General features: G+C 38.5%; 1 long non-coding RNA gene across 4 annotated transcripts; it reads right to left on the bottom strand.

Annotated features, from left to right (window-relative positions):
• Positions 1–269: 269 nt before the first annotated feature.
• On the bottom strand, positions 270–21808 carry LOC148051018 (uncharacterized). 4 transcript variants are annotated; one of them, XR_015700635.1, is made up of 9 exons: positions 21711–21808; positions 21024–21255; positions 16068–16145; positions 13416–13496; positions 10997–11110; positions 5185–5280; positions 4562–4620; positions 3392–3632; positions 270–3114 (listed from the first exon to the last, which is right to left on the bottom strand). It is a non-coding gene; the product is annotated as an uncharacterized LOC148051018 (long non-coding RNA). The 4 variants fall into 4 exon arrangements; XR_015700634.1 differs by lacking the exon at positions 4562–4620; XR_015700633.1 differs by lacking the exons at positions 3392–3632; positions 4562–4620.
• Between the last annotated feature and the right edge of the window lie 40 nt (positions 21809–21848).

Genomic DNA, 21848 nt, shown 5'->3' with positions numbered 1-21848 from the left:
GATTGACCGGCTCCCCTACACCGTGCCTCAACTACCCAGCCGCTTCTTCCATAAGGCAAGCAGTATCAGCTGTTTTAAAATGCAGTAGGACTTAAACATTTACCTGGTCAAGATTCAGTTTGCCTTTTTTTTTTTTCCTCCTTTACTCACCTGTATGGTGCTATACATCATCACTGTTCTTGCACGCTCTCCAGTACTGTGAAAGTTTAAGGACCATCGGCTTTTTTAACCGATTTAAAATTGAGCATACCTCACGCAAACACCTCACGGAAGGAGAAACAAGCATTTTTATTTGTCTGTAATAGAGTTTAAGACCCACTTCCAAGAGTGCAAATAGCAGGTCAATGAAAGAAGTATCTAAACTACTCTAAGCTGCTCAGAAGTTTTCTCAGGAAAAAAGTTGGAAGTTCACAATTCATTAGTTGACGAAAGTTCTACAAGGCTTGGGTTCCAGTTTTTGTGTTTCAGGGTTTTGTTTGTTTGTTTTTGTTGTTGGTTGGTTTGTTGGGTTTTTTTTGCTGTATTTAAACAAGTGAAGTTTCAAACATGATCCCCTTTGTGCACAGGCATGCTGAGTTTAGAACTTTTGGGTTTTGTTGTTCTCTCACTTCACATCAGTAAGGCTACTAACTTAAACCTAATTCTCTTGAAAAGCAAACATCCACAGAAATGCCCCACTTGTACCCAAATGCAGGTGTGAATTGGTTTTGCCTTGGTTAGCTCCCTTAAACTTCCTTTTCACATGTGAAGCCAGAGGCTCAAGCTGACTCCTAAAATGGCAACGTAACACCCCTTTTCACTTTCTTTTACACACCTCTGTTCTTCACAGTGCAGGTACATACAACTTTCACTCCTTATTCCCTTCGCCTATTTAGTTTTAGCACCTTCCCTGTGACACAGAGGGATTAGGGCTCAGGTGTACAAGGTGCCAGCTCTCCACTCATGGCTGGAGCCCGCTGCAGGGCCCGCAGGACCTGATCAATCCCTGTGTGCGCCAGAGCAGCACTGCAACTTCCTGCTCCCTGCCTTTGAAAATGAGAGATTTTACACCATAACAGGTAACTCCTTAGCAAAGTTCACCTCAAAACCTCAGCCTCAAGTGTTAAAAAAGAAAAACCCTTAAATAATACAAGTTATTACATTTAATCTCTTTGGGGGAAGTGGGGAATGATTTTGTGATTAAGGACCTACTGTGGGGCTCAAGAGAATTAGTTCAATTCCAGGTTCTGAAACAAGCTTCCAGGTTCCCCTGGGAAAGCCTATGCAATCTCCTATCTCACATGGACACCAGCAGGGTAATTTGTAAGTGCGTGCAGCCTTCAGACATTGTAATATCAACAGCCAAATAAATGCCTAGGTAGGAGTTAGGTGGGCTGCAATCATTTTGAAGACTAGTTAGCTATCCAAAGAGGGCGCTACCATTAGATTATCACTTACCACAGAAGTCATACTTGTGTTTTTAAAAACAGATATTAGAGAGAGTCTTGAAAAATAATGTTATATTATTACTTACTCTTAGGCTGACAGCTAGTTCCTAATGGTTTTAGCTAATGCATTAAGTGAATGAAAAAAGCTGCAAGATAAAAATAAGTTGGCAGACCTTGCAGAAAAGACACCACTTAGTTCTCAAGCACAGGACTACTTTCCACAGTTTGCACTGCAGGGAAATTTTGCTCCATTGAGATCTATAGTTGGTATTGCTTCTTGGCACAATTAAATTTATGAATTGATTTAATTCCTAGAATGAACAAATTCAATATTGAAAAACTCATCTGACAACGAGTTTCAATAGAGCAAATCAAGCAAGCACTATCAGAAAAGCACAATACTGATGTCACTGTGTAACCTTCTAGACAGCAAAGTGGTCCACTACACAATCCACAGTGAATGCATTAGACAGCCTGTCTTGCAAAAAGAACAAAAAGATTTAATTAATATACTGATAAGCACACAAATTAGTCAGTTCACTATCAGCAGAAATTGTCCCCTACAATTATGAAAAGCAGCTGTCATACATAGACCCATACCAGAAATATATAAAGTAAAAACTACTTCTGACTTTTAAAGACATTGCAATCAGTTAAAAATTTTACTCCCTTCTGAAAAAGTACTGTGCCTATTACAGTTGCAAGTAATACCTATGATGCATTTAATGCATTACAGAAGTTACTTTCAGTAACTTAACATGTGTTTCATATACATCTAAACTATTTTCTCTATGAAAGTAACTGCCTGTCTGCGAAGGTGGAAAAAATCCACATGAAGTTTCAAGATCAGTGTTTCTGGTGTTGTTTCTTTATGTTCAATCTACAAGCAATAATTTAACCTTGATATTAACTATTTTTGCAGAGCATCTACCATTTATTTTGCATGTATTAAATCCAAGTATGTTTGATATTTCAGTAGAATGGCTGTTAAATATTTTTTAAATCTGGTATTTGATTGGCTTGTATGTAACTACAGATTAAGATGGTTCCTCACATTAATTTACTTGACTGCTTTTCTAACTACAATTATCTCAATATTTTCCTTAATTTTTCCACTATTATAACTTCAGCTTATAATGGAAGTGCAAACAGTTGAAAATACAAAAACCCCAATCCCAAGCAAATTCAATATTCAAGAGATCAGTATAAAACTGTTTCAGAGCTGTTAGTTATCAGGTGAGTAACACCAACAATTCTGGTTGAGGCTAAAGTCAGTCCTTTCACCTTCATCTCTCTGTAGTGGTTTCCATGAATTTAGAGAAATTCCATCCATCCGATCCAACATGCACTGAAAGCCAGGTCTGACTGGACCCACCCATTCTAACTTGAATAGTCAAATGAAGTTGAACCACAAAGTGAAATTGGTGACAACTGTGAAAAACAGGTAACTATTTTGTGACTATGTAGCAGCTTCTAATTTAAGATTACAAAAGGTACAACACTGACATTCATGAATATTTTTTTAATAGAAAAGCCTTCTTAAATTTTTCAGAAGTTCTCATAGGCTGGAGTGCGACAGAAGGTGTGATGCATATGTGGTTACAGGACTTCCACTATTGCCAATGGTGTCAGTAGTGTCTTCTTAGTCGAGCTCCCCATTGGTGCTGTACCAGTTTATCATGAATAGCTGTGACAAAATACAACAAATACTGTAAGACAGTTGTAGTTTCTGTGTCTCATCACCCTCCTCACATCTACTTATATCTAAAAAAGCAGTTCCCTTCTTCCATCGGTGAAAGGCTAATTGCCATCTCAATTTTTCATTTTACTGTATTATCAAACCCAATGTTTTGCCATAAACTTTTGATTATTCCATGTCCTCAAATAGGTAATCTAACATGCAACTTCTCACTTCAATGCAAAATATAGTCCAATATCCTATTCCTTTTAAGTATCCTGCTTACCTGAATCAGGTTTCAGGCAAGGGCCTGCTGCAAAGCTAACATACTCCTCCAGCTGATATTGTGCTGCAGAATATCGTTAAAATGAAAAGGTCTGTCCTGTCCTAGTGTCTGATGCAGAATCATGTATACCCGTATTACCACTGATGGGTGCATGGCTCACCAACTCCCAGTCCTGTCCAAGCAGTGTGTTTCAATATGAATTGGCCACACACTTCTTCCTCATATCTTCCTCCTAAATCATCTTTATTACAAATTAAAGCAATTACTTATTATTCTATCTACAATGAACACAGAGAAAAGTTCTCCTCTTTGTAACCTTGAAAGAATCAACCCATGCCAAGAGGAAGAGCTTTGAAAAAACACAATTCCTCTAATAATCTTTTATAGTTGTGATAACACCTTTCAGATTACATCAGCTCACAGCTACTGCACACGCTCAGATAACTCCATAGCACTGCATGCCTAATAAGCAGTAAAAACACCCACTTCCATTTTGCAACTAGAGAAGCACATCAGTATATTTTTATATATTATATTTTATATGTCTAAAATACAGGGATTGCCAATTACTCACACATTAACCATCATGCTTGGTTATTACTGTAACTCCTACCAAGAAGGAAAAGCTTCACTCCTTAAAAAAGGCTGAAAAATACACTCAAAGCAACCATCACCTTTCCTTGCAAATCAAATCACTGAAATGTCACTTGTCGGCTCCTCTCTAAGCACTGGCTTTCTACTGCGTACAAGCTCAAGCTAAGTCTAAGCCCCTTCCCTCCTCTCCCTCCCCTTGTGACCATGGCTGCCCCGAAAACTCTGTTCTAACACAACAGACAACTTACTGACCAACACCACGAAGCTCGCAAGTACAGAAAGCAGCTCCGGCAGGCACTGTCACTAGATTACCAGAAGCCATTGCTTGCAAGACATATAGGTCATCATGGGTCTAATCCCCTTTTAAATTAGTGAAGAAAATTGTTTTCAGTATCTCATTTTCTTCCCCCCACCCCTCTACATGTCTACGAAAACAAAGGCAAAGCCCTACAGAAAAGCTAGCTAGCCTTCCTACAGGCCAGAAGGTATTTCCCTCTCAAGGTCTGCAACCCTGCAAGCAGGGCACATGACTGCTTAGCTAGAGTCATTAACTACTTCAAACTGCATGTGATTTACCTTTTCAAGTCTACTCTCAGTAAACTATGGGGATCCAGAAAATGATTTTTTTTTCCACCCTGGAAGAGTTTAAAATGAGCACTTTAAAATGGTGATGTGAGAAAATTAGTTATTTCCAGTTTAGCTTTCATTTGTTTCTCCAGTTGTCTTAGAAATCAGGCCTTCTTTCTCTCTCCCAATAAAAAAAATATTTAAATCAGGAAGTATGCACTATTTTTATTTTACATCTACAGCAATATCTAATAAGTTTTCCTACCTATTTTAAATTCTAAATACTCTAATTACATTATTGTATTTCTACTGCGAATAACATTTCATTTTGCTTGGATGGCAACAGTAACCACCACACAGGCATCTATGTGGTAAGCACCCCAGTTATTATGAAAAAGCCAAAGAAACCCACTACACTTGTATGCTTTAGAAAGCAGTATCTAATTATTCAATATAGCAACAGTATCCTTTAGGCCAAGACTCACTTGAAGAAATATGGCCATTGTTTTCATTATTTAAATGAAATAAAGTTCTGCTAGAATAGATGTACAGTTGTCAGCACTGGGAAGGTTTTAACTAGAAGTGATTTGCAGTTATTAAACTAAACAGCTACAGAGCTTTGTCACTCTCACCTGGCATTGGCAAAAGGCCAGGTGTCCCTCCAAGCAGTGGCCATTTTGCAGGTTGATGTCAAGAACATCCCAGAAGTCCAAATCCTTTAGTAGGTGCTAAAAGAAGAGGTGGAAGAATATCATTTGCATCTGACAGTCTTGTTTGGAAATGGTTTTTGTTTTTTATTGTCAACTGTTTTAAAACAAACAGTAAAATCTGCTTTTGTTTGCACAGGACACTCTCTTAACCATGTCTAAAAACACTAGGCTTAAGAAGTGCCACTTACCTATCTGAAAACAAGTACAGAAACATATAGAAACAAGCACTGCAGACAAAGCAGTGACACCACACACCAACAGCTACAAATGCCTTAGCCTTTATCATTCATAGTGCCCTACTTTCAAAGACGTACAACCACTGAGCTAGCAGTATAACCTTCCCGTACGTATTTAACAGAGCACACTGACCTGCAGCGTTACCAATCTTAGCATGAGCACACTACAAAGTAAAACTCTCCCTGATATTAATGTTAGCCTGCACACACAAGTTAAAATACAAACTGACAAATGAAGTACAATTGGTATGGAAAATTAAAGCCAGGTTTTATTTCCGAGTGATTCTGTCATGACAAACATATTAGATGTCATCTGAGGCTGGTTCTAAGCAAAGATTTAATCCATGACCATAATGTAGGTCACTAGTTTTGATACAGTTTGTGCCTAGTATTCATTCCAAGGAATCAGACTCAGCACTAACATCGATAGCTGCCAAGAGTGTACATGTGGTTTCTTTTTACGCTACTATTTAATAAAAGAAAATAATCCAGTTAAGCAGATATCAATAATTTTTGCTGACTTCCCTATTTATTTCAATCATTAAAGCAGTATTTAATTTACAACAAAGCACCACGCTCTAATCCTATGCATCCAAGAATATTCACGTTTAAACCTGAACCGCCCTCGCCGTTTCTGCTGCCCTTTTGGTTTTCAATGAGCTTCAGTAACTCAAAAGAATTGCAACCAACTTGGTAACTAAAAAAGAAAGCTTTGTAGAATGGGAAAAGTTCACAACAGGGGAGGAAAAAAAGCCTTTCTAAAATAGCCAGGTGTTCACCTCAACCCATACCAACTTCAAACAGATGCAAGGACAGTAGTTGAATCTGATTTCAGACTAAGGACATGAAAGATGAGCTTTATATTCTTATGCTTTTATAATGTTAGAACAAATTCATTTTTAGATAAAGAATAGTATACTCCCCTACTCTCCTATTCTTTCACAAAGTTTGCTCTGAAAATAGCATGGCTGAGTTCCAGTCTTTCAACTATTATTTGATCACTGCCAAATATTTGCAAGTTCAGATTTTTCCACATCCCACCCATCTACTTGATTGTAGATCGCATAGTATCTACTATGTTTTGTTCTGCTTTTATGAATAAATGTACTCTGGCAAGTGATCAAGTCAGTCATGAAAACAGAATCAATTACTTTGAAATACAAAACTGAAATAGTATTGGAAGAAGAGCCCCTGACAGTCTATCCCCCAAATGAAGGTTTAACCTGAGGAAGGGGTGACTGGCCTAAGAGAGCAATCCTGCTTGGCAGTGGAAGAGGTGGAGGTTTACTTAAGGTATGGGTGGCAATGCTCGTACACGACCTTGCACCCTCATGACACATTGTGTCTTCAACTTCAGTTGAAGGATCAGTTTGTTCAACAAGGCTCAGTTTAAATGAACAAAAGTGGTAGGCAATTCTTCAAAAGACATTAAGAGCACAAGTAGAAGCTTGCAAGAATCTCACTGTCCTCTTATGACAAGGGGATCCAAGAATTTTCCATAGAGTAGCTCCCAAGATCAAAATGGCATAGATATTCCAAGTCTATAATTTCTATATGTGGCTATTTTTTTTTTTTACAGATGTTCTGCTGAATTTTAAACTTTAATTAAAATAAGTTTATACACCGTTATATTACCGCATTTGGTTAAACCAAGAGTTGCATTCTGCTTAACAGACTGATGGATATCACTAACTTAAATGCATTTAAGTGTACAGTGTTATTAAAACTTAAATACTCAATGGCAGTAGCAGATGATCAAATACTCACTTTGCAACGATAACTTGTGAGAGAGCAATTGTCCATTAGGGGACTTGTGTATATGTCCTTATAACATGTCCAGTTCTGTGAAGGATATACATACCCTACTTCAGGATGCACGTGCCCATTAACATACACACTGGCATTGACCTCTAGTGCCTATAATTTATTTACAGATTATGTGGAATGTACCCAAGCTTATTTATATCAGATTTAAAAGATGCTTGAAGTTGTATTTCAATGGGAAAAAATATTAATACCCTCAATCGTATCTTTTCTGGTCTTTCCATAGTCACTTACTGAGTTCAGCTCCACCCAATCCAAGTGTTTCCCTGCACTTAACAGAACGATATCTAATGCCCAGAAGCACGCTGTACATCCTGTGGCTCCCAGGCTAGGCAGTCATCTACCAGATCAGCTGCCTCATGTGAAACCCTGGTACACTCCTGCTGCTCACACTCAGGAAACATATTACCAAAAGCTTTAACTAGAAGAGCCAGTGCATCCTCCACAGGCATGTTATGATGCACTACAGAGAAGAGATAGCTGGCTTTATCAAGCTTGTGTTTTCATCTACTTCACACATTTACAAAAAGATAGAAAAATATAGATGTTAAGTCTGTGCAATATAACCGAGTGAGATTTTTAAAGCCTTCAGTTCAATACTGATATAGCCCTCCTGTAGCTGCAGAGGTTAGTTTTGATTTAGCACCAGTATATGAACTTCATTTGAAATATAAATGAAAAGTTGTAATTTCTCCTTCCCACTGTCAAAACATTATTGGTCATTCATGATCTAAAGCTAAAATGAGATAAAGACTCCCAATTCCATAGAAAGACTTTCATAAACACCTACACCTGAAACAATAGGATTAGTACAGATTTTTTTTTCTTCTTGATTTCAGAATATTTTTTACCTAACTGGAGAACAGGGCAATTAGTTTCCCTCCAGGAGAAACTGCCTTTTTACTATCGTGTTCTTGATACAAGCAGCAAAATTCTTAAATTTACAATAAAAAGTTCTGAAACAAATACAGATAAAAACTTTAAGGGTTTTGTTTTGATTCATTTACATAGAATCAATGCAAGAAAGTAAAATTTTAATTCAGCAATTTCTGTATAACTTCCTATCATTAATTGTTATATGTGACAGTTTGTTGCATGCATTTTATGCCATTTAAGCAGCAATCCAGGACAGATACTCAATCACTCCATGTACTATGAATTATTGGAAATTAATTCAGTGAACTATTTCAAAGGTGTCTCATTTTAACTAGGACAAATTCTGTCATCAAGAAGTGCAATGACTCACAGTTTAAGATTTTAATGGGCTGAAAGAAATTTAAACTGCGGTTCTGAATGGGGACTACTTTAAGTGACATCTCTCAAACAAGCTAAACTTTCTTTTGATAGAATGAAGCATGATTACAGTGCAAGAGGAAAGTGCTACATTGGGCTGTTCAAGAATACAAACCTGTCATTAACTTTTTGGAGTGCATGTGTGAGATCTGACTTGTGGAGGAAATTATATCTTACATAAGACCAGGTTCTTGTAACCGATTCCCTGTAACTCTCACATATTCCCCTGAAGAAAGAAGTTGGTTATATACAAATAAAAGTCTGTGTCATTGTTTCCCACTGCTGTGCTGTTGTCACCACCTTGTATGTGCCAGAAGCCACAAGTATCAAGTCCAGTGTTGTGAGGTGTAAAAAAAAAAATCCCACAAAAGCATGTTCTTTGATCAGATACTTCCTGATATTGTAGAAAGTGTAACGGTGATCTCTATTTTAAGCCATGCGGAAAAAAATTTGGAAGTATTTGTCAAAGTATAGTAGGAAGCTGTAATATACATAAAAGGAAGTTTTTTAGTTAGTGATTCCTGCTTGATCATGTTTTAGTGCTAGATTTAAGAGTGAAATACACTAATTATTGAAATTTATATTTAGCATTTGATTACATCTCATCATCCTAGTATACTAGGAAATATTCAACTGAAAAGAATACAGTCTATTATGAACTATTGCACTGGCATTAGTATAATTTTGTTAGTAGCCTGTTTTTTGAAAAAAATACTGAAGATAGAGGGCACAAAAGTTAAGACTTCCATATGTTGATGATGCTAAACATTATCCTTTAAGAATTTTACTGATATCTTCATTTTAGTCTTTTAGACTTGGAAGATCATGTTTCTTACTGAAAGCAATATGGAGACATGAAAGTCACAAGCTCCATTTGCTTCACCAACAAAAAAGCTTGCTAACACTGATCCTGAAATTACCAATGGGACAGTAGACAGTCAAGCAAGAACTATGGCTCATTTTTCATATACTGTAGTACAGCTACTTTTTTTTTTAAACAGTTCTAAGTGTTTCATTTACATATTAAAGCAACATATTTGGGCTTAAAACAACTGAAAACAAATTGATTTGCCAGATTCAATTATTTTCAGTTGTTTCAAAAAATTAGAAGTCAATTTATAACCTGTTCTGATTATCCCGCATGATCTCTGCATTTCAGGCACATAAACCAACCCAGCTGCAGCAGTTGTAGTTCCTCCTATCTAGATTTTAAGTCTCTAAGAGATTATGTACCACTGCACTTCCGCAACACTTCATGAACTGAAACAGAAAATCTCTGGTGTATTCCCAATCATATTTTAGTATCAGAAGGGGATATGTCAAATAACAGAGGTCAGTGAGGAAGGAGAGAATTAAATATTGCATTTACAGTATCAGAATTCAATACAAAGAAAAGCAACTGTCTCAGCTTAAAATAATTTTGTTCATTCTGTTATTAGAAGATGTGTGAAGGCAGAATATATGGTCCATGTTTCCTATAAGTTTCAAATGGATTAAATACATAGGAGAGTGATACCTGTAACAAATTTGGTATAAAACACTTCGGGGAGGAAGAGAAAAATGAAAGTTAGTATCAAAGCAACAATAAGGAATTCAAAGGAGCTACAGTTTAGATGTCCAGTTCTCTAGATAGTCTTTTTACAAGAATGAATTTTGTGTATTTGAGTAGTTAAGATCTCCGGATTCAAGTTGACCCAGCTCACCTCCAGAAGATGAACAGCAACATAATGAAAACGAACACTTTTCCAGGATTAGACACACTTGTGATAGAAGTTTGTCTTCTATTTAAGAGAATGTTGCTCTAAGAATTCATTTTTCCAAAGTGTTCTAGTTTTGCTTCAAGTACTGAGAACTAGAGACTAGACGAAACAAAGTTCTGTGCACTTGAAAGTCTTTTTTTATATAGCCAACTTCCATCTTTCCTTCTGTTAGCAACTGTGAAAGGAATCTTTCAAATTAGAAAGGTATCTGACATGCATCAAAACCTGCAAAGATTACTCAGGCAAAAATAGTATCTGAAACTACTTTTAGTATATCTAGATTAAGAGATCACAAAATCCAACCAAATGCTACAAGGTGACCTTTAAAACAGAAAACAGAAGTTATGATGGGATTAAGAGCAGACTTAATTCTCAAGTCAATTTTTTTTTTTAGGAACCTAGACAGGTCCCTCATGGCTGTCATACTTGTGCCTGGGAGATGCATAGGAAATTTTAGGACTAACTAGAAGTATTAAGGAGATCCAGAAACATTAAATAGGCATGATCTTCAAACATTATCTACATATTTGCAGGGTCACATTTCTTAACTGGGTTACACTTACCCATGTAATTACCATCTCTGTAATAGAATTAGCTGGAAAAATCTTAATAGAAACCTACTTTTGCTCCTTGCTGATAGCAACAACAACAGTCAGAAGGCATCTCATTCTTTCTCCATCTGTTGGTAAAAATGCAGGTATAGCTTCTCTCTGCAATCATCCCTGGTGCAGTCACCTGCAACCAAGTGAAAAATCAATTAAGCAACAGCACAGACTGCAAAGCTATAGAACATCACCAAGTCTTCATTACTTTACCATTTAACAATACTGTGAAAAAATGATAAAAATAGTTCTTCAAAGCAAGGGGTTCCCCCTACACACACTTTTTTTTCCCCCCCTGAGGAAGTTTGTTACAGACATGCAAGAAGGCATAAGAAACATGGTTAAACTTGGCTGCAGACTTCTTGGAATTAATCTACTGAGAACAGTCCATTCATCTATTCCAACCCACAGAGGATTATTTTTGTCCCATTCTCTCCTGAACTTTCTTCCATTTTGATGCTGGGACTCAAGTCTCACTCCAAGGGAAGGCAGTGAGAGACTAGGGAAAGCCACCAGACTGCTTTTTTTTTTGCTATAGCCAGATACTAAGAGCTAAACTGCAACGTTTTTCAGCTGTGTTACAGAACACCTTTCCTAAATACTTTAAGAGCCATGTTGAAAGGATACCCACACTGGAGAGACACCAATGTAGGAGTCATCAGAAATGAACTTTCTTATCTCCAACATATAGCCACCTTCCAATTCTTTTGGATCTGCAAAATATACACACAGTTCTTCCTCACAGGATGTTTTGCATTCCCTAACTCAAGAGATTTTTGTGGGTAAGCGTTCATTCTCCTCTCTTGAGCTGAGCGTAGCATGTTCACACCACTAATTCTCAAACACGAACCACTTCTAGCTCCTAGTTCCCAGTCACATATCACATCTCACAGCCCCACCCCAAATAAAATGGACACTCATTAGCTCGAGCCCTGAGAAGCAAGACCTGCTGTCACAGCCTGCTCTACAGCCTCAGTGCCAGACAAAGCCACCAACTGCCAGAAAAGATGATACTGTAAGCAAAGCTTTCAGAATTTTGCTTTCGTGCAAGGTGGTAGTAATACAGACCATCTACTGCCTATTATAATCCACACTGCTCATTTCATTTCCACTTCTACTCATTTCAATAACTGGCTGAATTTTTCAAATGCTGAACATGGATATACAGAATTTTATTGGCATGCCCTTCTCAAAACAAATTAAGAGGCAAAAGACACCAGGAAAAACAGTAATTGTCACGTTTTGATAAAAATTTCTCCGGAATTATTAGACTTCTTAATCATCTTAGCAGTCTTAAAGGAAGACTAAAGCAATGAATATAATTCCAGGTCTATTGCTCACTGATTTGTCTGTGCAAAAGAGACAGGTAGTTAAACAAGCAATATCCCTCTTGTACCTTCTTGAAAGAACTCACTGACTGAGCACAGGTAAAATCATAAGTGAATCTGCAATTCAATTAGCAATTATTCCTCACACAGCTCTTCCCACATGCTACAACATTCACACCATTCATTAACTTGTCCTAGATATCATGAGATTAGCAACTTCTTCAGATAGTGACAGAAAACTCTTTCGTAACTATTCTTCTCTACCCTGAAGGGAAGTACCTATGCATTTTTACCATTGAGTTCTACTAGGGATTAAACTCATTTCTCACATTCCTACACTCAGCTTCTTTCTATTATCCCAGGCCCCTTTTATCAGGCAGATTTTCCCATACAGCTAATGCAAATATAGGTCTCATTGTCAAAACCTTTTTCCCCTCCACCACAGGAATCTGTGGTAAGCAACACAAATTCTTAAAGTATCTGCCGTCCCTGAAGTTCCAGCGTAATGGCCTGTGATAAACACCTACCTGGTCTGCTGGGAAACCAAGAAACCCCTGGTGATACACAAAAATGCTGCAGCAGAAAACCAGACCAGAGATCTTTTTCACCTAATCCTAGTGTAGCCTGTAATGCAAGCTCATCAGTAATGGGCTTCTGCCATACTCCCATATTTTATAAGTTTGCTGGATTACATCTGCATATTCAAATGCAACTCATGTTCCCAAGTGTGCCACTATACCGGGATATACCTGCCAGCTTTCCCTGGGACACAGTACTCTCTATCCTACTGGCCATGCCTGCCTTTTTGCTGCACTAAGAATGAATCTTTCCATCAGCTTTCAGAGGCCACAAAGCAGAAACATGCTTATTCAATAATCTACACCACAATTTTTATGAGCATCATTCAGCAATTCAAGCCTCAACATGTATCCCAGATCCACCAAAGAGTGGTACCTCCTGAAGATAACCAAAGAGTTATGATTCGTCTGTAATGATTTAAGGCTACCACTAGACCTTGAAGGGACACTGAGGGATATTATGAACTTGTCTGTCAACTATACACAAAAGCGCATGGTCTAAGAAGGAATAGGAGCTAGTTACAATTCTTACCTTTTTAGGAGTACCAGTATCTCATACTAATCTTCTTACCCTGTCGAATGCTCATATTGCTGCCCAAATAGCTCTTCAAAGCTAAGAAGAAAACATGTTTTGAATGCACTCTTCTCCAAGTTAAAAATAAAAGGCCAGTTCATGCAAAATATTTTTTCTTCCATGCTTATGGGTGGGATTTAAGTAAATCAGACATCATTTTCAAAATACTAAGTGTAAGGAAACACTGCTAATTGAATGTATGTGTTTCACCAAGACTGAACTGATGCAGAAGACCCTTCCCCTCAACTCATACAAGCTCATTTTGCATTAGAAGCTAGTTGCTTTTCTTGCTATTCTGCACCTTCTGTTCCTCCCAGCGTCTCTAGTTCTCTCCTCTATTTATCTTGCCACGTAAGTTTTCCATATTTCATGGGGATATAAAGCATCCTTTCACTAAATATAGACCAGGCTAATAAAATGAGATTTTTGAAATCTATTTTGTGCTTTCCTAGAAGGGTAAAAGGCACATAAGCCTGACACGATGTTTCAACACGAGATGTTAAATAATTTAGCCTTCTTTAGAAGAGTACCTTCTTTAGCATTGAAACTTTTCTTTTAGCTTACAAATTCAAAGACTTAATCAAAATGAGAATATTTAAAACAACTGGCAAACTCATTAGTTGCACTTCAAGAAAACATTTTGGCAAGAGAGATTACTCCAACACACCACCTACATCAGACATCTGTGGCCTAGCCAGTTAAATTGCTAAAGAGAATATATATCTTAGTAAGGTCCTTTTGCTCTTGATATTTAAGTATGCTATTTTGAAAACCACTCTCATACTTTGGATTGTAAGCACTTGCAAGATCTTTGCTAGACAGACAAGACAGAATGGGTGAAATAAAGCCTTATATTGCATTCCTCTTTTTATATCTGTGTATTTATATTCCTATTCTACAGATTGGAAAACAATCAGCAGTAATTGACAGTTATTTGTTATAACTATTTGTAATAGTAAAAAATGGACAGGTATTTCATTTCATATGGTTATTCTTACATTTAAATTAAAATTTTGAATAACAATCTAAGCCAAGAAAACCTATTTAGAAATGTAAAATCAAAAGAAAAATACTTTATATCACAGGTGAGAGTTCAAGTTGCAAATGCAAGTTGCCAACCTGTTAAAATTAGGCCAAATGCAAGTCAGTTTGGTGCTCAGTACAATGATATTCCTGTCAAGCTGTGCATCTCATTCTTTTAAATAACTCCCCAGTAGTTCGTTAAAAAAGCCTCACTTACCTTCCTACATGAGTCAGTATTACAAAGGTTCTTAGAGGACCACATCACCTAATCCCATTCCAACATTTTTCTAAACTGTATGAATAACAAATTAATAACATGAAACTTACTCAACCATAGCTTGAGCTGAGTTAGATGTAAAACTCTTGAGAACTTCTCTTCAAGCTTATTTTTACAAGTATAAACTATGAAAACCAGAAAGTTAGAAAAATAGTAATTTCCAGGCAATTTGATTATGCACTCAGCATCTTATATATAGCTAGATTTAGTTTCTACTGGAGAGTAAGTTTCCCTTACCACTAATAGAAAGAAAAAAATTAAAGGAAAAGGTAACTAATTACAAAAGCCTCAAAAATCGCTGGATGACTCTAGAACAGATAAAATCTGCACATGTGCATTCTGAGAAAGAACAAGAGAAAAAGCCCTGTTTGCTCTCGAAACAAAGCATAATATGGGACAATAAACTTTTCAAAAAATAAAGTATCTAGAATCAAGCCTGTACACCATAAAAGTTGTCAATTCAAATCATTACAAAAACATCTACTCTTTTTGCCACAGACTTAAACTCAGTAGCCAGGTACCCGTAACAGACAGTGCTTTGGAATTCAATGTTGAAGAGCAGAGTCTAGAATTTGATAGGCTTCAAGGCAGGAGATGTTTTTCTTCGATATTTTATCTATTTATATGACCAGACGTGCTGGTTTTGGCTGGGGTAGAGTTAACTTTCTTCACAGTAGCTGGTATGGGGCTATGGTTTGGATTTGTGCTGAAAACAGTATTGATAAGACAGGGGTGTTTTCGTTACTGCTGAGCAGTGTTTACACAGAGTCAAGGCCTTTTCCACTTCTCACCCCACCAGCAAGTGGGCTGGGGGTGCACAAGAAGCTGGGAGGGGACACAGTTGGGACAGCTGACCCCAACTGACCAAAGGCCTATCCCATACCATATGACATCATGCTCAGCATATAAAGCTGGGGGAAGAAGGAGACATTCAGAGTGACAGTGTTTGTCTTCCCAAGTAACCATTACATGTGATGGAATCCTGCTTTCTTGGAGATGGCTGAACACCTGCCTGCCGATGGGAAATAGTGAACGAATTCCTTGTTTTGCTTTCCCTATTAAACTGTCTTTATCTCAACCCACGAGTTTTCTCACTTTTACTCTTCCTATTCTCTCCCTCATCCCACCAGGGGGTGGGGAGCAAGCAGCTGTGTGGTGCTTAGATGCCAGCTGGGGTTAAACCACAACACCACATGATATTAAAATTAACGTATATTCCTGCTATAGCCTTACAAATATTTTTCCATTAAACACACAGGATGTTCAAAGCCTTAGACTAATTTGTATTTATACTACTGAAAGTTTCTTACCTATTCAGATCTTCAAAGTCCTTCGAATAATCACCTTGGGAAGGATGACTCTTCTGACATGATTTGTAAGGATTTATACTAAAAGATGTAAGAATATGAGGTTAGATATAGGTTACCAGAAAAGTCTTTTAAAAGCTAGAATAATCCAAAGTGTTAAACAATGATAAAATAAGCACATTTAGTAGATTTTCATACGATGTTTGTTTTTTAAGGAGTATCATTATATCAAAGTGATGTACTTTTTCTCCTTTACCACTCTTTCATTAACAAACTCTAGGGAGATGTGAAAAAGTCATGTTTCCTTGTTTGGGTTTGCCTAACGAACTGAATGCCTTACAATACACTATACAGCAGCTCAGTCAGTTCCTCCTGACATTGTTTAAAGAAAGCCTAAAAAAGTACACTGACATCACAACAGTAACTGCAAAAATTTGCAACCGCAGCAGGACATTTTAAGCCAAGATTTCCACTTACACAAGGTCCTTCTAAAGCTTTTGCTTCATCCATCGTCCCTTGAATAAAGAGGTACTGAACAGTTTACAGTAGGAAGTGCCTTCATTAAGCATCAGCAACCTACAGGATCTAAAGCGACTTATGTTAATGTTTCTTTTATTTGCTTCCCATAATAAGATGTGGCACTTCTACATCACTTACACATTCTAAATTAAGCATGTTTTTTGATTACAGTATTGAAGGCAGACCTTACTGAAAAGCTACATCCCAAACTCACTGTAAGACAAACTTGTACATACTTGCTTACTTTGACCTGTACCAAGGGATGTCTTTCACAAGAATAGCTATGTTAAAGTCAGTTTTATCTTTTGTTTTTTCCCCTCTTTTTATATTTCTATTGCAGTGGTTATAAGGATTGTCCAAAACAGAGCTGGGATATGTTGCACTCTATTTGTACTAATTGCTGGACTTCCCAAAGATCCTGTGTTCTGAGACAAGAGACATACAGAGGATGGTGCAGAGGAAGATTATCTAATGCATGTATTACTGCAAACAAACACATGATAGCCCTAGGGGTGTTTGTTTTGTTTGGTTTTTTTCATAGGTATGATAACCTAACTGAGCACAAATACTTAAAGACAAAGAATCCATTTAGCTTCTAGATTTTTATCTAGAAACCTTGTGTTTTTCCTCAAAAGACGATTAACCAAATGCCTCGAGAGAAATTCTCCCACTTCTCTGGTATAACAGCAGTACTATAGAGAGAAGAGCAAGGAAAGATCACTTAACAGAGGAATTGTCATGCTATTTCAGAATACGCTTTTTTGTTAGCAGTTATGGGATGGAGCAACGTGAGACAAAAAACCATAACCAGACTTGTGTGCTTGTGCTTATTTTGTTTGTTTTTAATAAGGAGCACTTATGCTTGGAAGGAATCACTGTTTTGCAAAAGTAGTGTCAAACATTAATAGCACAGGACAAGCAGACAGCTGAATGCAAACAATCCTTCAAAGCAGCTGCTGTGAATAGGATCTCAGGCTGAACAAAAAAAATGCCCAAAAACATGGCTGGAAACAACAAGAAATACAGAATATCCTGGTGAGCCAACAGGGTATATGGCTCATTGTTTCAAAAGCCAACAAACTTCCTACTCCCATGTCTAGCACAAAGCAGACTAAGCAGAAGAGTTTAAGCAAGTGATCAGATGCCAACTTTCAGGAAGCTGTCAGTGGTACCAATGTAGCTGTAACAGCACCACCATATGTCCTACTGTGCTCTGCACCCATCCCAGCTGGTATTAACACCTTTGGGCTACACCACTCAGAGGCTGCAGCTGCCAGCCAGGGAGGGAGATGGGGACATACCCATCGGGAATGACCAGGCAGATAGGAACAGTGGCCTCGCCACCTCTCAAGGGTCTGTGCACCCACAGCAAGGATATGACACTGCTATATCCAAGAGGAAAGAAATGAGTTCAGCTTTCAGTCTTGGGTTCTCTACATTGTTAATAACACATTTGGTTTTCCTATGAGCCTTTATTATGATGGTGTAATGTCTCTGCCATATATCTAAGATTTTGAAATAACATATCCTTGTTCTAAACACATAACTTTCAACCTGAAAGTCAATAAAAGAAAACAACTTTGCCACTCAATATTATCATATGAGGAAAGATATTTGGAGAACTAAAGTACCCCTCAAAACAAGGAAAAAGCAGATGAATACATCTCTTCCCTCTCAGCTTTTCAGAAAGCAAAATACAAAGTGTGGCAGAGCATGAGGAATAAGAGAAGAGGCTGAGAAGACACTGCCTGGGAATTAAATAGGAAGGACTAGGAACTGGAAAAGTTGAACACATGATTCAAGACTGAACAAGAATCCTATCATAATACAAAAACGTGACAAAGAAGTGAACAAGAAGTTGCTGAGGGATTTTTGTTTAATTTGATATTATATGCCTAATATCCAAAGATTCAGTTTCCCCATATACTGCTTCATAGCAACATTTCTGTTACATACTATTCACTTCAGAAGACATGGAGTCTACCTGGATCTATGCCTGGGCTGAAAGTCAAGAAAGTTTGGAGATTAAACAATATTGAAGACAAACAGCAAAGAACAGTCACCACATATTAATAAAACGCTGTGCTAATTAGAGCACAGAACTTGCCCAACATTCTTTTAGGCTAGCCTAAATGTGACAAACTAAAAAAAGGAATTAGGCTTCTTGCGGCCAAGGTAACTTATCTTCTGAAGTGCTGTAAGGAATAAGAGGATGAGTTTTACTACTCCTGTCCAAAGTACCTAAAAGTACATAAAAACCTCACTCCAGTTGCAGAAAGAGAGCAGAGAAAGACAAACTAGCTTTACAGACTACCTAAATTCAAATGATTTTTAGCATCTCAAGCCATGTTATATTCAATGTGGCAGAACAAGTTTCAAACTACCATTCTAAGAAATGAAAATTAATTTTCTATTACATCAGGACACACGCGTTGTGTGTATTTCTACATCTCTACACAACACATGCATAGTGATCCTGTGGATTTTGCTCAGATGTCCAACAAAAGGCTTTCTCTCTTTTCTACTGAAGATGCTGCTATTTAATAAAGTTCACCTTCCAGGATAAACTTTGAAGTGTTTTCTATAGGCTTGCTACAAAATAACAGAATGGAGAGAAAAAAATTTTCTGATCAGAATTGTTTTGTTGTCTAAACCAAGAAGTCCTGAATATGGATCTCCTTACAAAAAAACCCAGTAGTTCTGTGGATAAATAACACTTCTCAGGGAAAATGAGATGGAATGAAGAAAAAGGGACAGTTTCTTGATAAGATTTTAAGCTTCCAAAAGCTACTTAGAAAAGGAATATAAAGCACTAAACACTATCCATGTATCACTGAATGTAAGTTAGGATAATACTCTTCAAACTTGGAAGGTAGTTACTACAATAAACAGATTTATAGAAATACAGGATTAGTAAATTCAGAAAGACTGAAATTTTTTTAACAGCCTTAAACATTAACACAATATCTCTGAAGTAATATGTTGCCTCAAGAGGGAGGGTATGTTTAGAGGAAAATAAGCAGGAGAAGGCTGGAAATGCAATCAAACTAAGAAACAAGTGACCCATCCTAATTATCTCTGATAGCAGATGCTGCTAACAGATGCTCGCACATTATGCTCAAAGCACAGCTGTGAGAACCAGAAATAGATACCAAAGATGCTAAACTCAAAAAGATGCATCCCTTGCACCTCAAAAAGAGATACTTGAGATATCATTCTAGGCTGACAAAGCACGTTTCTTCCAGTCACCTCTGCATTATGAAGCAATCCAAATGTACACTAGGCCCTTTTGCTTAAGCTGTTAATTTTAAGGCTTCACAGGTGTTGGCAGAAAAAGATATCAAGGATTATTAACAGATGCACTAACCCTAAGAAACAGTTTATTCAAGTCATAGTTGTAGTATGATAACAGTTATGTCATCTTGTCTCATTTACCTTAGCTAGTCTCCAGTCAACAGAATTGTACAGAAGAGAGTAAAAGCTACTTGGAAAAAAATTAGGGAAATAAAAGCATTTTGAACTGCCCAAGGAGTTATACATTACAAACAAGAAAGGAATTACTTAAGCATCTCAAGGGTTACTGCTCTTGGAATTTTTTTCCTGATGTAGGTTCAGCTTTTAAGTGTCATGAAAGCCTGAATAAAAGCCAGCTTTAAGATATCTGTATCTGTTCAGAAGTAAACCTAATAATAGCTAGAGCAAGATAAAAGAGACCAGCAGGAGATCTGCACATCAACAAACTCACAGAAGTATAAATAGCCTAGTGTACATTACAACTTTCTGATACTTTCAGGACGCAAAAAATCTCCAAGGGCTATGCACAGCACTCCATTTTTCAGAGTAGCATCTAATCTCCTGAGGTCTGATTAATTTAAGGTTCTACCAACTACAAAAGTACAGTTGTAGTAAGGAAGACAACATCTACTTCCCAGTCTCCAGTCTTGTTTCAGTGAAATATTCTAGTGCTAATACCTACTATAGTCTTGATCAACAGCCAGAAAAAAACACCACTGAGGTGCTCAGCCTTTCCACGCGGCTGACTGAATTCCAACCACCACCAGCGGGATTGTTTCTGTTGGTTTTTACACTGGCAGAAGTAGTGTAAACTAAGTAGGCAAAGCTATAATAAGCTAGACTCATAAACGCTCTGAAGAAAATATTATGCCATCATCTACATTCAGTGGGCCATCACCAAAGCAAAAGTAACTTAAGACTTTCTAGAAGACACAATTTTTTGTGATTACACTTAAACCAATGAAAGCAAACTGACTATACATCATATTTTCACAGCTTTTCAAGTTCCCTTTAAGAAAGTCTTTGTATACAAGTAACGCCCTGCCCACGCACCGCAGCAGGAGCAAAGTGATCCCGCACCCCGCCGCCGAGAGCCCTGCAGCTCCCAGTGCCTGCTTTGAGAGGACAGCCACACAAAGCTCTTACCGGGCCGCAAAATACCGCTGCAGCCGCCAACATCAGCTAGCTGAAAACAGATGGCAGCGCACAGAGTCTTGGTCCCCGGAGAGCTCGCTCATCAAGTTACTCTGTAAGGTTTCGTTTAGGAAAAGTAACAGTTCGGTTACCCCTGCGTCCTAGCCGGGGCAGCAGGAGACAGCAGTAAGGGCCATGGGATCACGATGGCTGATCTCCGTACGTCCAGTGGGACACTTACAACCTACAAAAAACCCCAACCTTTAAACGCTGGCTTTGGATGCTCACTATTTCGGATGTTACCATCCCCTGGACCACGGTTACCGCCGAAGCACAGCCCGGAGGAGCGGGCCGCCGCGGGGCAGCACGGCAGAGGCCCCGCCGCTGCTACCGGCCCAGCTGAAGGCCAGCCATCCCTCCGGTGCCACCCCGCTCCCCGCCAGCAGGCGGAGGCACAGCCGCCCAGCCGGGACCCGCCGCCGCCTCAGGAAAAACCCCGCTTAAATAAAGCCGGGGGTGGAAGGGGCGGCGTGTGGAGGCACCTCGCACCCCTTCTCCCGCCGGAGAGAGCGGCCCCACGCCCGCGGGAAGCCGCCCCAGGAGGGCCCAGGCGCTGCCAGGCTTACGAGCCTCATGTCCTGAGGGGACCAAAACTCGGCAGAACGCCCAGAACCTCCCGCCACGCGTTACTGCACGTACCCGCCCGCTACCAGCCGCCGCCGGGCGCTAACGGCCACCCCGCGGCAGCGCCAGCACCGCTACTTCCGCGCTCTGCACCCCGCCGCCCTCAAATGGCCCGAGCCACGCCCCTTCCCTCTCCGTAGCCAATGCGAACCG

This window comes from Nipponia nippon, unplaced genomic scaffold (genome assembly GCF_047370975.1).
Source record: "Nipponia nippon isolate SJK-2023a ecotype South Korea unplaced genomic scaffold, ASM4737097v1 scaffold_7, whole genome shotgun sequence".
Lineage (NCBI taxonomy): Eukaryota > Metazoa > Chordata > Aves > Pelecaniformes > Threskiornithidae > Nipponia > Nipponia nippon.
The sequence above is the reverse complement of the archived record's forward strand: the minus strand, read 5'-3'. Positions and strand labels throughout refer to the sequence as shown.